The sequence below is a fragment of the Carlito syrichta genome, unplaced genomic scaffold, assembly GCF_000164805.1.
Source record: "Carlito syrichta isolate Samal-C Ts95f unplaced genomic scaffold, Tarsius_syrichta-2.0.1 Scaffold308296, whole genome shotgun sequence".
NCBI lineage: Eukaryota > Metazoa > Chordata > Mammalia > Primates > Tarsiidae > Carlito > Carlito syrichta.
Genome location: NW_007252392.1, coordinates 380,288 through 388,519, shown reverse-complemented (window position 1 = coordinate 388,519; position 8,232 = coordinate 380,288).

Below are 8,232 nucleotides of genomic sequence, written 5' to 3'. Positions count from 1 at the left end.
GTCCTCTCCAGCATCTGTTGTTTTTTGAGTTATTGATGATGGCCTTCCTGACTGGAGTTAGGTGGTATTTCAGTGTGGTTTTAATTTGCATTTCTTTGATGACTAGTGAGGCTGAGCGTTTTTTCATGTATCTGTTGGCTGCTTATATGTCTTCTTTTGAGAAGTGTCTATTCATATCTTTTGCCCACTTTGTAATGGGGCTATTTTGTTTTGTTTTGTTTTGTTTGGCATTTTGAGTTCCTTGTAGATCCTAGATGTTAGGCCTTTGCCAGATATACAGTTGGCAAGTATTTTTTCCCAGTCTGTGTGCCATCTCCCTGCTCTCTCAAAGGTTTCTTTGGCTTTGCAGAAGCTTATCAATTTGATGAGGCCCCACTTGTCTATCTTATCTCTAGTAGCATGGGCACTTGGGGTTTTGATCAGGTTGCCAGTTCCAATATCCATAAGGATGTCTCCTACATTTTCTAAGGTTCTAAGGTTTGAGATTTCACATTTAGGTCTTTGATCCATTTAGAGCTGACTTTTGTGTATGGTGATAGGGGTACTATTTCAATCTTCTACATGTGGTCAGCCAGTTTTTCCAGCATCATTTACTGAATAGGTTCTCCTCTCCCCAGTGGTTGGTTGTGGAGGCTTTGTCAAAGATGAGTTGGTTGAGAAAATGAAGTTTTGCTTCTGGAATCTGTATCCTGTTCCACTGGTCTATATGCCTGTTCTTGTACCAATACCAGGCTGTTTTGAATTCACCACTTTCTAAGGGGTTGCAATTTAGGCTGCCACCCAATGGTGGTAGCTAAGTCATGGCCAAATGTCACTAAACAGAAAAACAAAACAAATAAACAAATGTCTGTAGGTATATTTGAGAAAAAAAGGAATGTAACACTTTGCAATACCTTCTTACCATAAGAAACAGATATCTTTCTTAAAACAATCCAACAGAATAAAACATTTATTTAAAGAGTATTCTTTTAATGCAAACTTTTAGAGACAAAGAATTTCATGAAAGTTGCATCTGAGGAATGGGAGTTAAGGAAATGAAGTATGTGAGACCTTCATTTTTCTACTTTGTACATTTGTATATTTTTGTATTTGTGGCAATGAAATATATTACTTTTGTAACATATCATAATTTGAAAAACTAATTTTCAATCAAAAGAATCTAACATCTAATTCAATTATTTTCCTCTTTACCACAAAACATCAATGCTAACAAAATAGCTACACACATATAACTATCCTTCAATACTTTACTTCAAAAAAAGAACTTTGATTTCTTTAATTGTTGACTTTTCTTACAAAAACCCCTGCCCTGGTTTGTCCATGTCGTTTAGGCTAGAAGTTTCCAACTACAGTAAAAACACCAGTGGGATAAAGTAGTCCAGGAGGGACTCATAACCAGCATCAGGATTATGAATTCACTCTCCATCAACCTATGCCATCTGGTGAGTATGCAAGGCCAAATGTACCTGCCTTTGATTTTTCAGCCATACTCTCAGCTTATAGGTAGTAATTTAGTAGAGCAGTTTTTTGTTTCTATTTTAAAGCTGTAATAGGAAAAATTTTTCCAAAAGGCAAAATGGATTTTTATGTCTGCAAAACTTACTATAAATAATAAATAAAATAACAAAAAAGCTAAAAACACATGACTATCCTTATAAAAAAAAATATGGGCTTTTTGTTTTTGTAATGGTGGGATGCATTTTTAGAGTAGGAGAGGGATAAACAAAAAGGAAAGACATTCTACCTTTGACTGGTTCAAAGTCCTGGCATTCCTCTTTTCAATTGGCTTTGATTTCCATAACCAGGTCTCTCCTCTTCTAGAGTTAAAACTTGCTGTAGGTGAAGAGAAGACTGGTCTCTCCAGTCCTCTGAGTTAAGACCTTTCTTTTGTTTTCTTATTAGTAAACACACAAATTACCCTTTTTCTTGGGGAAAGTCAATATCCATATTAGCTAAGGCTTGACTTCCACAGTTATAACATGCTCCCCAAACACTTCATTTCCATTCTTTTTCTTTCTGAGAACCTCCTCCATCCCTCCCAAATGTCTTCCAGGTTTAGACCTAGTGGCTTAATTTGCATGAATTGGTGATATTTTTTAAACTTTTTCTCTTCATAATCCCCATAGCAACTGGCTTCTTTAGAAACTTCCTCACAAAGTCCAAAGATATCATGTCTCTTTTAACTGAACTGAACATTTTGAATAGAATTGGTACAGGAAAATAAACTGGTTTCATTACCACGTCCTTGGTCCTTCATTACTCTTATTTTTCTTTGGAAAATGAAGAATTAAAAAAAAAAACCTGCCAACTCAGCTGGATAGTATTTGTTGGGTATTCCAGAGCTTATACGTTATTAAAGTATGTATATAATTTTTTAAAATGCTGTCTCACCCACTTTAAAGAGGAGTTTTTCACTTATTTATTCAATAAATATTGCGTATATTAAGAACTGTGCTTAAAGCTGTGAAACATCCAGATAAGTATAAAACTTGGACTGCCCTCCTGCACCTTCAGTCATTTTAGGTAACAATAAAAGGGAGTGTGTAAACACTAAAACTGTAAAATAGCCCTATCATCATTTCCAGTTGATGTAAGAAGGAGATAAAATCTGAATTGGGTCCCACAGAATTTGAAAAATTTAGAGTCAGAAACATTATACTAGACATTGTTCCAGAAGAGAAGGCAGTGTGAATGTTTACATTGAGGGTAAATAACAGAATGTATGGAAGGATAGTGGCTAGGAGAGAGTAAACTGAGACACATAAGACAGGAATAAAGAGCTAGGAGATAGGGCTAAAGGCAGGGAGAGAAAGCCTTAACCATGGAGCCTTGAACTGGGTCTGGATTTCATTTCATAGGTGATAGGATTAATTAGTTAAAATAGGAAATTGATTTAAAAGAAATGAAAAAGAAATCTGAAAGAATCTTTAAAATGGCTTGAGGGTCAGGCTTTCTCTCTGTCTTCAGTTTTGTTTTTCCTTCCTCCATTTCCCTACTCCATTTTCAGCCCGAGTTATCTTAAGACTAACACAATTCTATTGTGCAATTTTTAAATGATGTCAGTCTCCTGCTTAAAACAGTTCAATAGCTTTGCAGTGACTTTCAGATAAATTCCTACCAATTTAACACATGGCCTTTAGGATCTGCCACTGACTTGTTTCTCCATTCTTGTCACTTACACAATAGGCATCATTCAAACCTCTTTCAATCTAACTGAAACACTCCTTCACTCCTACCTGTCCCTCTACCTTTTTTTGTCTGACAAACATGTAAGTCATCTTAAGGTTTCAGCTTAGATGTCACTTCTCCATGGAAGGCTCTCAAAGCTCCCCAAATCCAGATTAGGCTCCCTGACACAGCACCTACCTCCATGACGGTACTTAGAACCCATATCCTTGTCTGTGGCATACTCATAAGGAGGGCTGATTTCCCCAGCACCTACCAAAGGGCCAGAAACTTAAGAGATGCTCAGAAATATTTGTTAAATGAAAGAATTAAGAAGGAAGAAGGCAGAAAATATAGGAGTCTGTGGCAGTCAGACAGTCATAAAATAGTAAGATTTAGGCATAAGTGCAAGGATAGGCTCACAGAAATGTAGTTTTTAAAAAGGATGAATGGGAACAAAGTAAAAATAAAGCTAGATGAAATATTAACAAACCTGAATTCTGACTGAGTTGATATAATTTGGTATACATAATTTATACATAATTGCAAGGTCCACGTAACTTAGTAGTTTCCAAATCCTGACTGATCATCAGAATCACCCAGGAAGTCAAGAATTTTGTTGTTTGGTTATGTTTTAATTTCCCTGGTCATTCTCATGACTGATGCTTAGGAATTATTACCTGGATGTCCTATAAGGCCATTTTCAGCCCTAAGTTCTAACCAGGATACCCATGAAATAGCAACAGACAGATCAGTAACTGAATAAAGAGCAGAAGGAATGTATCACACTACTAAATTTTTAGGTTGGTTGACCTGGAGTCACAATTTGCATATAACAGAGAGCCAAAAAATAATGAATGAAACAGGGAACCAGAAAAAGGGAGCACTTTTTGTGAGATAGATTTGATGTTGGATATGAGTTCCCACTGGCATTCAACAATGTATTGTCCTTCCAGGTTGTCTTAATAGAATTCTTTACCTTCCTGCCTTAAGTGAATACCTGTTGCTGTTTTGGCTATTATAGTGACTATCTAATCTCTAAGGAACAGGAGTCAATTTCTCTCTAAAAAAATTACCCATGCTGGGCTCGGTGGCTCAGCCTGTAATCCTGCACTTTGGGAGGCTGAGGTGAGTGGATTGCCTGAGCCTGCAGGTTCGAGACCCGCCTGGGCAACTTGGTGAGACCTCATCTCTACAAGAAATCAAAAATTAGCCGGGCATGGTAGCGCGCACCTGTAGTTCCAGCTACTTGGAAGGCTGAGGCAGAAGGATCGCTGGAGCCCAGCAGGTCGAGGCTGCAGTGGCCAGGAGTGGCCACTGTACTCCAGTCTGGACGACGGAGTGAGACTCCAACTCAAAAAAAAAATTACCCACACAGCACTGTCTGTGAGGGAGTTTTTAGCCAGAAAAAAAAAAAAAAAAATTTCCCTCTGCCATTGTGTACACTTGCTGAGGTTGTAAATCAGGGCCTGCCCTCCCTTACACATAACAAACTCTGTCCTTGATTTTGAACACTTGAGTAAAAGTGTTTTAAGAGCAGATAAATCAAATCAGTTGGTGATCACCCATTCTTGCAGTGAATTTCTGCTTCCTACATCCCTTGACTGTCCTGTTTTTTGTCCTTGTTCTCAAGCCTTCTCATCATTTCTGTGAACTGCCCAGCAACCTTTTAATAAATCTCCATTTTGTTTAATAAATCATTTCAATATCTGGTACTTGCAAACCAAACAACAAACAAAAACTAATACCTAATACACCACTTTCATTGTCTTATTCCATAAAAGAGTTGCTTCCTGTGCCCACTCCAGATTCTTCTCTAGTTTCTGTACTGGGAAGGCATTGCAGAGCCATTGCAATTCTTTAAAAAAAAAAAAAAAAAGCCACACATGTAATTTCAAATTTTCTAGCAGGCACATTTTAAAAAGTTAACAAAAACAGATGAAATTCATTTTAAGGCTATGTTTTATTTAAACAATTTTATCTATAACATTGTTATTTCAACGTATAATCAGTATAAAAAAATACTGAGATATTTTACTTTTTTATTCTAAGTCTTTAAAATGTGGTATCTTACACTCATAGCACATTTCAATTCAGATGCCAAATTTTCAAAAGTTAAAGTGAAATAGCCTTCCAAAACAATAGAGTTCTGAATATGGAAAAATATTTCACATTGTTACTTTTTAAAATTAAATTAACTAAAATTAAATATTCAGTTCCTCAGTTGCATTAGCAACATTTCAAGTATTCAGTAGGCACAGAAGACTGGCTTCTACTGCCATGGGCAACACAGCCTTAGATCTGCTACAGGAGTGAAGAGACACAGGGAACCTTTTCTTGATGTATCCAGTAGTTGGTAGGAATTGGAGGCTTTCACACTTTCCAACAATTTCCATTATAAAAGGATAAAAGGACTCAAAATTGTTTGAAGACCTATTTGAAATATTTCTTCCCCCAAAATGATGTTTCCTTGACTGTGTAACTACAACAAGGCTAACACATCACTGAGTATGAGATCTAACCTCTGTGTTCTATAATTCAGTAGCATCAAGAAGTCATCTTCTCTGTCAGGTAGTTTTCAAAGTTAAAATTACACGATTACTCTTAAATCATTTCACATTTACAACATTTTGAGAGGTGAGAAGAGATTTTGGGGATTCACCCTAATTACAAGTATTTTCACTGTCAAATAAAAAATACTGAATTTTGGGTGCCAAATTGAAGAACAGACCTTTATCCCTCAGACAATAAGAGCTGTTGTAAATTTTTGGAGTAAGAGAGAGACATGATAACATCAATGTTACAGGAACAAATCAGAATCCAGTGTGCAAGTAGACTGGTAACAACAGGGTTCCACAGGAAAGGTTGGTGCTTCTAGCATCCTTAGATAGTGTATATATGCTCTTATTTCTACCAGAAATGCTGTTTTCCTCCTCTTAAACTGATAAGACATGCACTTATACTCAAAGATTTAGTTCAGAGTCACCTCAGTTTCCTGGATGTAGATGGCAGACAGAGTCACTTCTTCCTTCGCCTCTGCTCCCACAGCACTTCTTTAAAAATCCTGAACAGAAGTCAAATTCATAGAGACAGAAAGTAGAATAGTACTTGCGAGGAGCTGAGGAATTATTGTTTAATGGGCAGAGTTTTAGTTTTGCAAGATGAAGAATTTTATGGATGAATAGATCCCGATGATGGCAGCTCAATGTGATTGATTAAAAGCCCTTTCCCCAGGCAAACTCCTCTCCTGCTTTTCTTACAGGGCTCTCATCACATCTGTAATCTATAGTTAAGTATGCGGTATAGTCATTTGCTATGGCTTCCATACCAAAACATTACAGGCTGGGTGACTTACACAACAGCAATATATGTTCTCACATTGCTGGAGGCTGGAAGCCCAAGATCAAGTGTTGGCAAGTTTGGTTTCTCCTGAAGCTTCTCTCCTTGGCTTTCAGATGACTTTTCCTTGATGCAGGCACATCTCTGATGCCTGTATCAAAACTTCCTTTTGTTATCAGAACATCAGTCAGATTGGATTAGGGCCCACTCAAGGGCTCATTTTAACTTAACCACTTCTTTAAAGGCCCCATCTCCAAATACAGTCACAGTCTAAGGCAACGAGAGTTAGAACTTCAATATATGAATTTTAGGGGACACAATTCAGTCTGTAACATAGCTAAACTCTATTGTTCTCACTTGGTAAACTCTGCAACAGCAGGGACTTTGTCTTGTTCTCATTTCAGGACCTTTATAATTGCTATTCCCTCTTCTAAGCATACCCTACCTCAAATTCTTCATTAAACAGGTTGTTCTCAACTTTCAAGCCTTGGCACTATCATCTGAGGTCATTCCGGATCACCTCATCTAAAGTAACCCTAAAAGTTTATCACGTCACCATTATTTTTTTCTTCCAGGGTACTCACTACTTATTTACTTCCAGGATGTCAGCTCTAGGAAAGGGAGGTCGTGCATTTTTACTCACGAATATACCCCGGTGTCTCACACATAGTTATGAATAAGTGAGTTTCTGTGACCACTTAGCACATTATAATGGCTTTATTTACTCCACTGAGAAAAACAAGCTTTTAACATCCAACTCCGAATCTCAGCTCTAACATTTACAAACTAGCTGTGTGAACTCCAGCAAGTCTCTTACTCTCTGGGTCTCAGACTCCCTAACTACATGTTTACACAGCTATCTTCTTGAGCATTAAATAAATGAATACCCATAAGGTACCCAGTTCAAGAATCTGACATACAGTGCATGGTATTAGCTGAAATGCTATTGGGCTGGGGATTTTCCAAAGTGTGAGACCTGTGGATGGTGTGAATGTCTTTAGGTGGTACAAAGAGTACCAAAGGATAAGGCATTAGCGTTACCCTATTTTGGAATAAGAGAGAGACATGATAGCATCAATGTTTCTGGAACAAATCAGAATCCAGTGTACAGGTGGACTGGTAATAACTGGGGTCCATAGGGAAGGTGTAGAGCTTCTAGCATCCTTCGATGGTGTACATATGCCCTTATTTCTGCTCTTAATTCTCTATTTTTATTGTTTTTGCAATTATTAAGAATAAAACAAGGCCTTCTTTTCATGCATGTATGTCTTTGGCACCCATCCCTGTCTCTCTCTTGCAATTCTTCCTATTAAAAAGATCATTTAGTCACAAAGACACACAAAACGGGTAATAGGGGAATTTAACATTGTTTTTGCATATTTGTTTTGTATTGGTAGCACAATGTTTAGGCCATTCTGATGCCGGAATGCCTGGGATCACGCCCACCTTCCTCCTTCGGTGACTCTGGGCCACGACAGTACCGCCTCATGGGGTTATTGTGAATAAAAACGAACTACTCCATGGAAAGCAAGTCAGAAAGCAGGGGGCCCGCCATCCACGTTTAAAAAAAAAATTAAGCCGGGCTCGGTGGCTCAGCCTGTAATCCCACGCCTTTGGGAGGCTGAGGTGAGTGAACTGCCTGAGCTCGCGGGTTCGAGACCCGCCTGGGCAGCGAGACCTCATCTCTACAATAAATAAAAAAAAAAAAAAAAAAAATTCAGCCGGGCG